General features: G+C 40.2%; 1 pseudogene; it reads left to right on the top strand.

Moving 5' to 3' along the window:
• Nucleotides 1-8,507: 8,507 nt before the first annotated feature.
• Nucleotides 8,508-10,636, top strand: LOC121139012 (annotated as a pseudogene).
• The last annotated feature ends 4,133 nt before the right edge of the window (nucleotides 10,637-14,769 follow it).

Genomic DNA, 14,769 nt, shown 5'->3' with positions numbered 1-14,769 from the left:
GAAGATTGCTCAAAAGCAAGGATCACAATCAAAATAATTGGAGAAATCTCAGATTAATAGCTTAAACATACTCAAAAGCTCCAGAAGATGAGAAGAAATAATAGCCTAGAGCATAGGCTGGAAGAAATAATCAAAGTCAGGGCTAAAACGAATAAGGTAGAAATAAATAAACCAACAAAATAACACATAGAATCAATGAAACAAATAATTGGTTCTTTGAGAAAAATCAACAAGATTGACAAATCTTTAGACAAGTTACCCAGAAGAGAAAAGATCCAAATTAATAAAATTAAATAGCAAAAGGGAGACATTACAACAGACACTGAGGAAATTCAGAGACTCATAAAGACATACTTTAAATTTTTTATTACACCAAACCGGAAAACCTAAAAAAAAAAGGATGGATTTTTTTATATATTTGACCTGCCAAAGTTAAATAATGATGAAATAAATAATTTAAACAGACTCATAACTCCCTAATAAAAAATAAGCAATTATGAAAAAACTCCCAACAAAAATAACAATAATAATAGTAGTAGTAGTGATGATGATAATTCCCAGGCCTTGGTGGATTCAGTGCAGAACTCTACCAAAACTTCAAAGAAAACACTAATGCAAATTCTCCTCAATCTATTCCACAAACAGAAACAGAAGGGACATTTCCTATATCTTTTTTAAAGCCACTGTTATTCTGATACTAAAATCACACAAAGACCCAACAAAAGTGGGGGAGAGAGGGAGAAAACGATAAACTAATATTCCTTGTGAACACAGATGCAAAAATTTTTAAGAATTTAATATTTTATAAACCAAATTCAAGAATAAATCAAAAAGATTATCTACCCCAATCAAATGGGCTTCATTTCCAAAATACAAGATGATTTAACATAGGTGATCAATACAGAAAGTAAGAAGTCAATGTATCTTTATTTGCAGATGATATGGTTTTATATATGAAGATTTTACCAGGAAAATGCTACAACTAATAAAGATTTTCATCTAAGTAGTAGAATACAAAATAAACAGCCTTCATATATACAAATGACTAAGAAAGAAATCAGGAAAACAGTACCTGTTTCAGAATAGCCTTAAAAGATATCTTGGGATAATTCTAGTGAAGCAATGTTAAGACTTGTATAGCAAAAATATTAAGACACTGAAGAAAGAAGCTGGGCGGTGATGGCACATGCCTTTAATCCCAGCACTTGGGAGGCAGAGGCAGGTGATAGGGATCTCTGTAATTTTGGTCTACAGAGTGAGTTCCAGGACAGGCTCCACAGAAAAACCCTGTCTCAAAAATAAATAAATGAAGAAAGGAAGGAAGAGAGGGAGAGAAAGAAAGACACTAAAGAAAGAAATTCAAGACAACAGAAGATTCTTCACAGAAACTGAAAAAATCTTCAACTTCATATGGAAACACATCCATACTCACACAAATCAGGATAGCTAAAGTAATCCTACATAATAAAAGAACTGCTGGAGATATCAGACCCAGATTTAAAGTTGTATTACAAAACTGTAGTAATAAAAAGGATGATATTGGCATAATAACAGACACCTTGATCAATGGAATCAAATTAAAGACACAGCCATAACTTCACACATCTACAGATACCTTGGTTCAGAATATTTGTTTAATTATGCAACAATGTGCTGCGTGCTGCATTTAACTTTGTAAAGATGTGCTGAAGTTGTTCACATTGTGGAATATTTGTTTAACTATGGAAACATGAGTTGCATTTGTTTATGTTATGGAATATGACAGCCCAAGGTACCTGACTGGTCTAATAAAAAGCTGACCAGTCAATATAGCAAGAGAATGGTTGCATGTGAAACTTCCAGGCAGGAAGAGTAAGTAGAAGGAGGAATTTAGGCTCAGGGGAAGAAAAAAAGAGATGCCAAGGAGACTCCTGGGACCAGACAGACAGACAGACACAAAGGAAGCAGGAAAGTAGTACATACAGAATTAAAGAAAGGCAAAGAGTCCCAAGTAAAACATAGCTAAACAGATATAGGTTAAATTGGTTAAGAAAGGTAGTAGGATACGTCTAAGCTAAGGTTGAATATTTATGATTAATAATAAGTCTCCATGCCTTTATTTGGGAGCTGGTTGGCAGCCCAAAGGAAAAAAACTACAATAACTTCCTTTGACAAAGAAGCCAAAAATGTACATTGCAGAAAAGATAGCATCTTCAACAAATGGTGATGGTCAAATTGCATAGTTGCATGTAAAAGAATGAAAATAGATCCATATCCATCACCCTGTGTAAAAGTCAACTCCAAATGGGTTAGCAAACTCACCATAAGACTAGATACCCTGAATGTAATAGAAGCAAAAATAGGGAATATGCTTGAACTCATTGGCACAGGAAAGAACTTTGTAACAGGACTACCTACAGCACAGGCATTAAAACTGAAATTAAGAAGTGGGGCCTCATGAAACACAAAGGCCTTACAGCAAAAGAAACCAACTGACAATAGGAAAAAGTCATTAAATTTGATAGTTAGTATCCATTATATACAAAGAACTAAAGATAAAAATAAAACCTGAACATCACAGAAAAAATTAAAAATGGAATACAGAATTAAATAGACAATTTAAAATATAAACACAAATGACTGAAAACACTTTTAAAATGTTTCAGCATGCCTAGATAGCAAGGAAATTTGAATTAAAACTACTTTGAGATTTAATCTTCCCTAGACAAAGTGGTCAAGATCAAAAAAAAAAAAAAACAAATGACAACATATGCTATCAAGGATGAAGGGAGGAGGGGCACTTATTCATTACTGATAGAAGTACAAATTATTACCATGGAAATCAGTATGAAGGTTCCTCAAAAAGCCAAAGATCCATCTATCACAATATCCAGCTGTACCACTTTTCATCATATACTCAAAGAAGTCCACATCTTTCTCTATAGATACTTCTCATCCATGCTCATTACTGCTCTATTTCTAATAGCTAGAAAGTAGAAAAGGCCTAGATGTCCATCAACTGAAAAATGGATAATGAAAATACAGTACATATTATGTAGCTATTAAGAAAAACGAAATTAGCAGTCAAATGAGTGGAGCTAGAAATAATCATCCTGAATGAGGTAACCCATATCCAGAAAACAAATGCTGCATGTTTTCTCTTTATATGTATTAGCTTTTAAACTTTTGATATGTGTGTTTCAGTCAGAATAAAAACAGAGGTTAGGCAGGGGAGAGGAGGAGAACTTCCAGGAAACAGGAAAGAGAATAGTGTCATGAAGAGATAAAGGAAAAAGTAGAGTAAAAGATTAAATGGTAAAGGAGAGAAAGGGAATATGGAGAGTGACCACTAACACTAAAGCCACTTTGAAAAGTCATATGAAGACCAACTACTATATAAGCTTTCATATGTATACAGGTGAAAGAAATTTCAATGGAGTCACTATATAATGAGAAAGACAATGACGCAACTAAACATATGCCACCAAGTAAAACCTCTAGTGACAGGAATGAGTTACATCTTGCTGATTCCTTGGCCTAAGGGGTCCCATAGATCCCCCTCAAACATCACACTATTGCCAAGGCTATTGTTTACTTCCCACAACCTGAGAGTAATGCTCCATTGCTGAAAACACCACTGTGTTCTTGGAGAAATGGAGCTGGTACCCAATTAGAACCTTCACTGATATGGAAATACAGCCGTACACTGGATAAGGGTATAGCTGACTATTTATACTTACTAGAGAAACTGGTAACCCGTTAGTCTCTGCAGCTTTCTGAAACCCAGCCAGAACCCCAAAAAAGAGGGCAACCTTTATTGGACATGCATATTAATACCTGTAGCCATGCCCAAAACGGGCGTGGTCAGAGGCACAGATGCCTAAGTCTGTCCCTACTTGTCACAGTTGTTGACTAACATCCGTGGTGCTGGAAGGTACTTTGCAAGTGACTGGAGGAGAAAAGTGATCATCAACATCACCCAGCTCTGAGCCCTGCAACCTACAACAGTGGCCTGCCTATAAGATACACTGATGCAATAGTGAAACCAATGTTACGTAGTAACCAACCACACCTGCCATTGGTAAAGTGGCCAAGAACCTAAAACTAGATAAGTCATCGGACCTAGGAAAAACCTACTACTATTATCCTGCTAAATGAACATAGCAATAAAATTATTCCTAATGACATACTGCTGTACCCATAGTTCAATGCCTCACTTAACCCTCATCAAGAAGCAGCTTCTTGCAGGAGATACAATTAACACAGAAACCCACAACTATGTACTCAGACCTAAATGGGATCATTTTGTTTGTTTGCTTGCTTGTTCGTTTTTTTATCATGCCACTCCCTTAAGGCCCGGATATCTACGTGGAAGAAAGGGCAGAAAGATTTGCAGAGGCAGAGGTAGAGGATGGACAGCATCTTCCAGCCACAAGGCTGACATACATATGAACTCGTTCAGAGTGACGGCACATACAAGACCTGCACAAGTTCAAGTCAAACAAAATCCCAACATTGAGAAAGGGAAGTGGACACAAAGTTGTACCCTTAACCAAGAAGCTTGTTGCAACTGATGCCTGCTGGCAAAAGAAAAACCTCAGCTTTTCCCACTTAGTCACTGAGTGTGTCAACCACACTCCAGGTCAGGCCCCATGCTCAGGGGTAGCATGTGTGAGAATGCCTTTTGTTGTTACTTAGTTTGACTTGGTATTTTTTGTCTTTGGGCTTTTTGGTTTGTTTGCTTGTGAGCTTGCTTGTCTGTTTCGATTTTTGTTTTTTGAGAGTGGGAAGGGAAGGAAAGAGGAAAAATACCATGGAGTTGGGTGTGGGTAGGAAGGTGAGGAGAATCTGAGGGGAGTTGGAGGAGGGGAGAGAGTATGATCAAAATATATTATGTGAAAAAATTTAAATAGAAAAGAACGTTACCAACCAAAACAATAAAAATTAAAAGGAACTAATGAAATAGCTGAATTGTGTTTTCTTCGGGAAGATGTTGATGTTCTGCACTCCATGAATAATCTATTTTACTGCACACAGAGTACTGAAAAGCTCAACAGTCACTGCAAGCCCCACTCGAAGCCTGGGCAGCCAACTGTGTGTAGGATGCTAGGAACAGTAACTGCAGCAAACAAAGAGATAGACTTCCTTGAGGACTTTGAGGTTTAAGGGAAGAAGTGCCCTAGAGAATGATTCTCCTCGGGTTGTGATTTAACTACATTTAGAGACAAAGTATGAAGCTCTTGCTAGACTCAGATGTTCTACACCAGACTATACACACAAGTACAAGTCACAGCATGCAGGAAAAAGACAATAAATCAAAACCAATCTGGTAAACTAGACTTTAAAACCCAGTTTGATTACTCTGCATGTTTGCTAATTCCCATGTATAAGATCACCTGCTGTGTTGTATGAATGAAAGTGTTACATCCCATTACCTGATTGGCCTCTCATACATATGACAGTCAGCAGAGAGGTATTTATTGCCTCCCACAGACAAGTAATTTTAGAAGCTATATTAACTAGAAAAGATCCAAGGGTAGAATAATTACTAAGCTCCTAAAAAAAAAAAAAAAAACAAGTACTGTGTTTCTTATAAGAACCCAGCACAGAATTCACCCTCAAAACAACACTAAGCTAAAATAAAGGAAACTTGGTCTGAAGCAGTCAGGAAATAAAGGGTTCGTGACGCCTTATCTTGCACATGCCTTATCTCATCCACTCCTCCTCCAGCTCATAAATGATGAAAGCAAGTTTCAGCAAGAACAGGCTACATGGGTACTGAAGCAGAGACAGCCAAAACCAAGCACAGGACTGAGGAGAGGGTTTTACATGTACGACAAAGAGCGAGCACACAGTGAGATGTGCAGAGCTTTTGCCCACCTACTTACAAACTATGGATGGGGTCTTACACAGTCCCATTGTGATATTCAACTCTTAATACATGGTATTGCCCCCAGAGTGCCACAGGGAAAAGTCTGGCAAAGGAGGATTACTGTTTCCTTGAAACATGCAGGCTCACCAGGAGTTCTGAGTAACCCAGGCCTTCTTTTTGGAATTGTGATCCTCTTTAAAATGTGTCACATAGAGTCTGGCAAACCTTTCCACTTGTCTTTGTTATGAAAACTGGCCTCTCCCTTTAATTACAGTGACATCAGGAGATTCACAGGCAAATGGATGGAGCTAGGGAAAAAAATCATCCTGAGTGAGGTAACCCAGACCTACAAAAGACAAACATGGTATGTTCTTCCTCATAAGTAGAAATTAGCTGTAAAGTATAGGATAACCATGCAACAATCCGTAGACCCAGAGAGGCTAAGTAACAAGGAGCGCCCAAGGAGGGCCTAAGAAGGGAAAACAGAGATCTCCTGGGTGAACTGGGGGCATGGGTGGGCATGGGAACTTGAAGGATGGGGTTGAGGGTGGGTGGAGGGGGGAGTACAGAGAAAGATGACTGTAGAGAGGGAGCTTTACAGAGTCAGCCTGACACAAGGGAAACTTCCAGGAGTCTACAAGGATGAGCTGAGCTAAGATTCCTGGCAGCAGTGGATGCATAGCCTGAACTGGCCATTCCCTGGGGTCAGATTGGCATGTACCCCAAATGTCATCTGAAGTCTTCATTAGTAACTGATTGCAGCAGATTCAGAGACCCATGGCCAAACATTGTGCTGAGCTCAGGGAGTCCTGCTGAAGAGAAAGAGGAGGGAATGTAGGAGCGGGGCAGGAACATTGCAGGAAAACACACAGAAACCACTAATCTGGCTCATGGAAACTCAGAGTTTGAGCCCACAGCCAGCGAGCCTGCATGGGACCAACCTAGGCCCTCTGAATTATGTGACAGTTATGCAACTTGGTCTATTTCTGGAATTCCTAGCAGTGGGAGCAGGACTGTCCCTGGTACTTTGGCTGGCTCCTGGGAACCTTACTTCTCATGTTGAATTGCCTCGCCCGGCCTGAACACAGGGGAAGGTGCTTCGACTTTTAGCAGCTTACTATGCCATGCTTGGCTGATGCCAATGGGAGGACTGCCCCTTTCTGAGGGGTGGATTGAGAGGTAGAAGACAGAGGGGAGAAGGAGTGGAAGGAGAGGAGGGAGTGGAGGCTGTCGTAGGGATGTAAAATAAGTAATTGATTAATAAAAAATCTTCCATAATATGAAGCTGTAAGACCTTTTCTTAATTAGTTACTGATGTGGGAGGGCCCAGCCCATTGTGGTGATGTTGTATCTGGGCTGGTGATCCTGGGTTCTATAAAAAAGTAGGCTTAGCAAATCATGTTGAACAAGTCAGGAAGCAGTACCCCTCCATGGCCTCTATATCAGCTTCTGTCTCAGGTTCCAGCCCTGTTTGAGTTTCTGTCCTGAATTCCTTAAATGATGGACTATGATACAGAAGTAAAAGCCAAATAAACCCTTTCCTCCCCAAATTAAATCCTTTCCTCCCCTGACTACAGTCAGTGATGAAGTATAATTTGGAAGTGTAAGCCAAATAAACCCTTTCCTTCCCAACTTCCTTGTTGGTCATGGTTTTATCATAGCAATAGAAACCTCTACTAAGACAGCCAATATGAACTGTACAATCAGTTCTAGGCCAGCCTAAACTATATGGCATTACTGTCTCAAAAACAAGCAATACACAAAGGATTGCATTAAAAATATTGAATTTGGTAGCTCATGAAACACATTTTCTATATAAGCAATTCATATTTCAATTTTATCATTTCTTTCATGCATCTCCTTCAGAGTAAACTTCTATGACTTTTGTATTCAGATGATTGATTTTTTTTGTTTTTGATTTTTCGAGACAGGGTTTCACTGTATTGTTTTGGAGGCTGTGCTGGAATTCGCTCTGTAGACCAGGCTGGCCTCGAACTCACAGAGATCCGCCTGCCTCTGCCTCCGAGATGACTGATATTTGATTAAATATAACAACAATACATTTAAGTTTAATATTTAATTGAAGCAATATATTTTCCAACCAAAGTTTTCAGTTGTGCAGTACTTATTTTTAATGTTAATATGATTTAAGTTTCCCAAATTAGTATGAAGAAATGCCACATTTGAATGCACTCTGAAGTTCTAAGAATTACATAGATCTTGACTACAAAGATTTCTTTTTTTTTTTTTAGTCCTAGAGATCAGATCTTAGATATCATACATGCTAGGCAAGACTTCTACTACTAAGCCACATCCCTAGCTCAAAGAAATTTTTCATCTTTCTGAGAGAGACAGAGAGAGAGAGAGAGAGAGAGAGAGAGAGAGAGAGAGAGAGAGAGAGAGAGAGAGAGTGTGTGTACAAGTTCACAGCATGTATGGAGATGAGAGGATCACCTTGAGTGTTGTCTACCCTGATAAGATAGGGACTTTTGTTGTTCACTGGTACATATGCCAGACTAGCCAGTCCTCAAGATTCTGGGGTTTTTCCTGTCTCCACTGCTGATTGTGGATCTCAAGGAATTATATATGTGCAGCAGTATATCCAGTCTTAAGTGTGTTCTGTAGATCTGATCTGAGATCCTCAAACATGCACAATATGGCAAGCATTTTACCTAATGGGCCATCTCCCCGCTCAAAGGTTTTTAAACATGAACCCGGTAACCGAGAAACTAAAACTTGAAATATGTATGCCAGATAATCCTGCGTGTTTTTGATCCAGGAATTGTTCCTGGATTTAATCCCACAACGTTTAAGTTACTCCTGACAATAAACTGCTAAAGAGACACATTAACACTTCAGGGTTGCTAGACTTCACATCCTTAACAGGGATAGCCAGCTAAGGAAACCCACCAAGTAACAGTGTGCTAAGCAGTACCAAATTATTCACAGAACTAACCATACAGAATGCAAAACTATGATTTCCTGAGTTCAGACTGGACTCTCTTACTCAGCAGTAGGGGGACTATACACAAACACCAGCTCTGTACCTCAGTTCTCCATCTGTAAACTGTAACTGGGAATGTCAATAGCCCTTGCTAGAAAGTGTTGTTTTATATAAACTATTATGTGGAACATGCTTAGAACTATCTAGCACATATCTTACCATCTAGTGGCATAAACACGTTAACTATTATTTTTATTACTTTTAAGAAATGTAGTACCTTGGGTTCATGTTCCCACCATCCACAATGTGAATGATGATATTTTGTCTAGACATAATCATTTGTTCATAAGTCTGTTCTTTGAAGTAGCACCAATACCACGGACAAATCCTTAGAAAAATCCAAAGAGCCAGCTCTACCTGAGACACAATAAAGGCTGGTGGCTGGCTAATAATTCCATCAACATTTTCTAGTCAAAGACTGTAAGAGGCCCATCTAAGTGATACAAAACTGGATATATTAATCAATTGCAAACAGGAAAAACAAGCACCACGGGGTCCCAAATAAACCTAAATAAAACAGTTAGGAAAAATTTACTATAGGGTTGAGACTAGGGAACATACAAAGAAATGGGGATCCTCCTCAGATTGTATGCTGTCTAAAAGCAGAGATAATTCTGACTGAGCGGCTTAACCTTTTTATTCAGTCACTGAAAGACAAAAGCTGAAGTAATGCTATCATTAGAAAAGAGGAAACAGCCACTCATTAGCCAGAAATTAGAACTGTTTTCTTGGTTTACAACGTTCTTAATTTTACCAGTTCTGACATTCTTATGAAGAACCTATTTCTGTCTAGCTCCACTACTGGCTCTAAGGTTAGTGACCCATGAAAGTATTTACCTGAAGAAGGAAGCTCCTGCCCCTCCCGAAGCCAAAGAGAAGTCCTTGAAAGTCAAGAAGGCAGTGCTGGAAGGTGTCCACAGCCACAAAAGATTCACACTAATAGATTTTCCCGCCCCTCCCCGTCCCCTACCCCAAAAGTTTCTCCACCCGTGCAGTAAGCCAGATCAAGCTGTATTGGAAACGTCTAACAGGTACTTTGAAAGCAACTCCCAGGCAGGTTCTCCAGCCCCAGAGTCTGAGGCTAGGGGAGTCAAGGAGTCATGCCCCCAAATGAAAGCAGGGAGATTTTATGGGTTGCAGGTGAGGGGTGATGATGTGTCCTCTACAAGATGGGTTTGTCCACCCAAGTATGAAAAAAAAAAGAAAGAAAGAGAAAAGAAAAACACCTGAGCACTTAGACAGGGACTTGAGCAGCTGGCAACTTCAGCTGCAGAACTGGAGTTTTGGACACCTTTCCTTTGTTGGGAGACTCTCTGAGCAGGTGAGAGAGGGCAGAGAATGGAGAGGGAGAGGGGAGAGAGACAGAAATGGAGCTTTCTGGACCACGCAGGTGCAAGCTGGAGACTCCAACCAAACAAGTACACCACCCTCCGTCCTGTGCTCCAAGGCCCTGCAGCCCCCCAGGTAACCCAAGTACCCTTGAAAGAGAGCACCCAGGAGACAAGCTTGACAACTGTGCCATCATTAAGTTCCCTCTGACCACTGAGTCAAAAGAAGACAGAAGAAAACATACTGTGCTCATTGTGGATCTCAAGGCCAGCAAGCAGCAGACGGAACAGGCTGTAAAGGAACTCTATGATACTGCTGTGGACAAAGTCAACACCTTCATAAGGCCTGACGGAGAGGAGGCAGCTTGGGCTTGCCTGGCTCCTGATGATGATGCTCTGGACGTTGCCATTGGGATCATCTACACTGAGTCCAGCTGGCTAATTCTAAACTGACACCTCTTCCACCATTAAAAAAAAAAAAAAAGAGGAAGTGCTTACCTTACCACAAGAGAACTCCACACATTCAAGGTGAATTCTTGGAATGCTCCTGGCTAGCAGAGGTTTTTCTGCTTCTCAAACTAGTTAAGATGGTTTTAATCAAATGGCAGGGCTGGTGAGAAGATAGTAACTATCATTGTTATGACATACACTGTTGGGTTTAGTTTACAGTCCTTTTATACTTGTGTAACTTGAGCCTCAGAACAATCCCAGTAAGTAGGGCAGAGGGCCTTCGCTTACTCAACTCCAGAGCCTCCACAAATACTTCATGCGAAGGATACTTCCTGGGTTAAATGATGCCCTCTGGAGTCATGATCCAAGTCTTCCCTAAGAGGACACGTATTATTTTCCAGCTACCCTTCAAGTTCTGCCTAGAAATCTACCCATCCAACTGCTGGTGACTGATCTCTCACTAGGCATAGATTCCTACTCTACAAAGCTGTGCTAGATGTTAAAACTTAAACTCCAGAGGCTGCAACAATGAGGATGTTTTTGCCCTTTGTCCACAGGCATGTCTCTGTCCCAGACAGGATCTGTAAAGGGTGCTGAGCTCACATCCTCTTTCACATAGCAGCTTCCTAAAACAAAAATAACTGTGCTGCCTTAAAAACTAATACAGCTCAGCATGTTTTGCATACAACTTTGGAATGAATGGGAGGGAACATGATTTTTTGAGCTCTGAAAAAAAATGAAAGAACAGGACATTCTGGTAAATTCAGGCACTGAAATTCCAAGATTTAGACTAACCAACTAGTTAAAGGTCCTTGCACATTCTGGGAAACCTGCCAAATAAAATCCCAAAGGAAAATGGAAATTCCCAGGAAATTTTTTGTAATAATAAATCGTTATCCAGCACCATCCTTTTTGTAGCTGGGAATTTCCCTTATCACTCTATTTCTCTCCTTAGACATTGTACTAAAGTGAAACTGAAAACAGAACACACCACTGATTCTTCTCAAATGAACGCAGTTCCCAGAAAGAAGACAAATAGATGTGTTCCAGGTTCCTGACCAGCAACTCACAAACTGTCACTTCCGGAAAGTCGCATAACCCTGAGGACGCCACTCTCACTACATTTCCCAACAGTGTCTTCCTGATAATGATAGGAAAAGCCTAAACTTCCAGCAGAACACTTAGCACCTGTGAGCACATGATCTGGCATCCTGTCTTTCCCAGGGCGCTCAAAGCATTCCGAATGCAGAGACGTTTATTTTCTTGTCTTTGTACTTCCAGCACTTAGGATGGTGGTGGAGCAAATGTCAGTTACATGTGATTTAAGGAAAGAAGAGTTTACTTTAGGCTCAGAGTTGGAAGGTGTAGTTGATTCTGACAAGGAAGGCAAGGTGCCAAGAGCTGGAAACAGGTAGTCAGATCATGTCTACAGGAGGAAGATGGTGATGAATGCTTATGCTCATAATTGACGGCACAGGAACGAAACCACCAAAATGGCTGCTCCATGATCTAGGAGTAAGGTGTCTATTGTGGATAAGAAAGAGAGAACATCCAGAGCCAAGAGAAGGGGACGAAGACTAGACATGGCTAAGGTTATCTGTGAGAGCAGATAATAGCAAAAATAGCAACAGTGGCAGGCGGGAGATCCTTGCCATCATACAGAGGCAGGCGGGAGATGCTTGCCATCATACAGAGAACCCTTTAGGTATCTGGGAAGAGAGAACCCTGTGAACTCTAAGAGTCTGGGAGCTATGTCTGGAAGAGGAGTGGAGGAGGTAAGAAGGCCAAGGGGGCTATCTGGAACTCTGAAATGCACTCCTTACAAAGGCCTGGGAGCCTAGCATTGACTTTGGTATGCACTATAGGTACATGTCAAGAGGGAGCCAGCTGCCTCATCTGAGAGAAGGGTTTATGGAAAAGGCACTCTTTCTGGCAGACAGAAACCCTTTTTAAAAGGGTCGCCAAGGAATGGATTTTCTAACCTGCTTTCATGTAAGTGGATACTGATGAAATAAAATGTACATAGGATCACTGAGCCTGAAAAGCAAACTGAAGTCACTGAAGATACCAAAGAATAAAGATGACAGTTATCTTTAAATCCCCCAGACCATTTGCAAAAGTAATGTGAAAGGACAATTTTGAATGACCTGCAGCAGAATTAAAATTACTTGATATAACACAAGTAAATAATCTGAAGACCAGAAGATCATTTAGGAAGTTAGAGGAAAACATGGCAGCAATGACCAGAACAGGAAGTTGAAAGATCACATCTCCAACCATAAACATGAAGCGGAGAGAGGTTGACCTGGAAGTAGGAGGAGAATACAAGCCCATAAAACTCACCTCTAGTTACATACTTCCTCCTGCAAGGCTGTAACTCCTACATTTCCCCAAACAGTGCCACCAACTGGGGATTAAGTGTTCTAATTCCTGAGCCCATGGCAGATATTTCTAATTCCAGCCACCACATCTTCTTAACATTTTTTTAGAATGCTAAATGATAAAGATGTAACTTTCTATTGGCATAGGCTTGTGAAAATTGTGTTAGGAAATGTCATATTCAAAGGCTGGTTTTAGCATTTCTTTACTAATAACTGCTTACTGTTTCTATTGACACAGCAGTTTAATTTAGTTTATCTCGAATAACACTACATTTAATCATAGGATTGAATATAGAATATTTATAAAGAATAGCTACATGAGAAGCACTGTTTACTAACTGTAGATACTGAATAACTTTCCAACTCACTGTGTATGATTCCACATCACTAAGTTTAATGCAATTGTGGTTTTAGATTTGGGACAGGAGCATTCCAAATGCACCCCAGATGTTTTTTGGGTTTTTTGTTTGTTTGGTTTGGTTTCTTTGGGTTTTGTTTTTTTGTTTGTTTTTTGGTTCTTGGTTTTTTTTTTTTTTGGTTTTTTATTTTTTGTTTTTTGTTTTGTTTTGTTTTTTTCCAGACAGGGATTCTCTGTATTGCCTAAGCCTGTCCTAGGACTCACTCTGTAGACCAGACTGACTTCGAAATCACAAAGATCACCTACCTCTTCCTCCCCCGAGTGCTGGGATTAAAGACATACGACACCAATGTCCTCCCCCCATGTTTAAGCACTTGTGCAGCAGAACCAATTTCTCCAGGACTTGTGTTTGTATACCTTTCTAGATGCTTGGAATGTGAGACTCCTGAAATTGTTAGAATTCTGTCTTTTCTTGTTCTGTTCTGTAACAGTCTTTCTGTGTTCTCCCCCATTCAGCCTCCCAAATGGGGATTTTTAAGTGAAAGATTATGTGAGTCGGATAAGGGCCTGGTAGGCAGACAGGGAATCAGACCTTAAGTAAACGAGATAGCAGACTTCTGGCTTTCCCCAAAAGGAGACCTTTCTGACTGACTTACCTGAACATGCTCTAGGCAGGTCCTGGGTATATCTAAGCTTGCACAAGTAAAATTCTATGGACCTACTCTCCTGTTTTCAAACTCATCTATCAAAAAAGGGGAGGAGGAACCATCCTATGCTACCAACACACCTAAAAGTCCCAGTCCTCCAGGGCAAGCAGATCTCAGTTTCTGTCTCCTTCATACCTATGACCAACCAATCTGTTCTTTTGTGGTGTGTATTTGTGTGTGTGTTGTGTTTGGTGTATGGTATGTGCGTGTGTTGTGTCTGTATGCGGTGTGTGGTATGTGTGTGGTATGCCTGTGTGGTGAGTTTCTGTGGTGTGTGTGTGTGTGTGTGTGTGGTATGTGTGTGTGATGTGTGTGTGTGATGTGTGTGAAAGTGTTTTATGGATTTTTTTATTTATTATTTATTTATTTAACGTGCACTAGCTTTTTTTGTTTTTTGTTTTTCGCCAGTATATACTCTATGTGAGGGTGTCAGATCTCCTGGAACTGGAGCTACAGACAGTTGTCAGCTGCCATGTGGGTCCTGGGAATTGAACCTGGGCCCTCTAGAGGAGCATCCAGCACTTTTAACCTCTCAGCTATCTCGTCAGTCCCCCCAAAATGGCTTCTCTGCAAAATAGGTCTTACTTCTAAATGAGACATGAATGACTTAAAGTTGCTATACTATTTCCTAAACTAATGCAGAACAAGCACAAATAAACTTTATTCACAATAAATTTTGGCATAATTTTA

The sequence above is a fragment of the Mesocricetus auratus genome, unplaced genomic scaffold (genome assembly GCF_017639785.1).
Source record: "Mesocricetus auratus isolate SY011 unplaced genomic scaffold, BCM_Maur_2.0 Super-Scaffold_6730, whole genome shotgun sequence".
Lineage (NCBI taxonomy): Eukaryota > Metazoa > Chordata > Mammalia > Rodentia > Cricetidae > Mesocricetus > Mesocricetus auratus.
The sequence above is the reverse complement of the archived record's forward strand: the minus strand, read 5'-3'. Positions and strand labels throughout refer to the sequence as shown.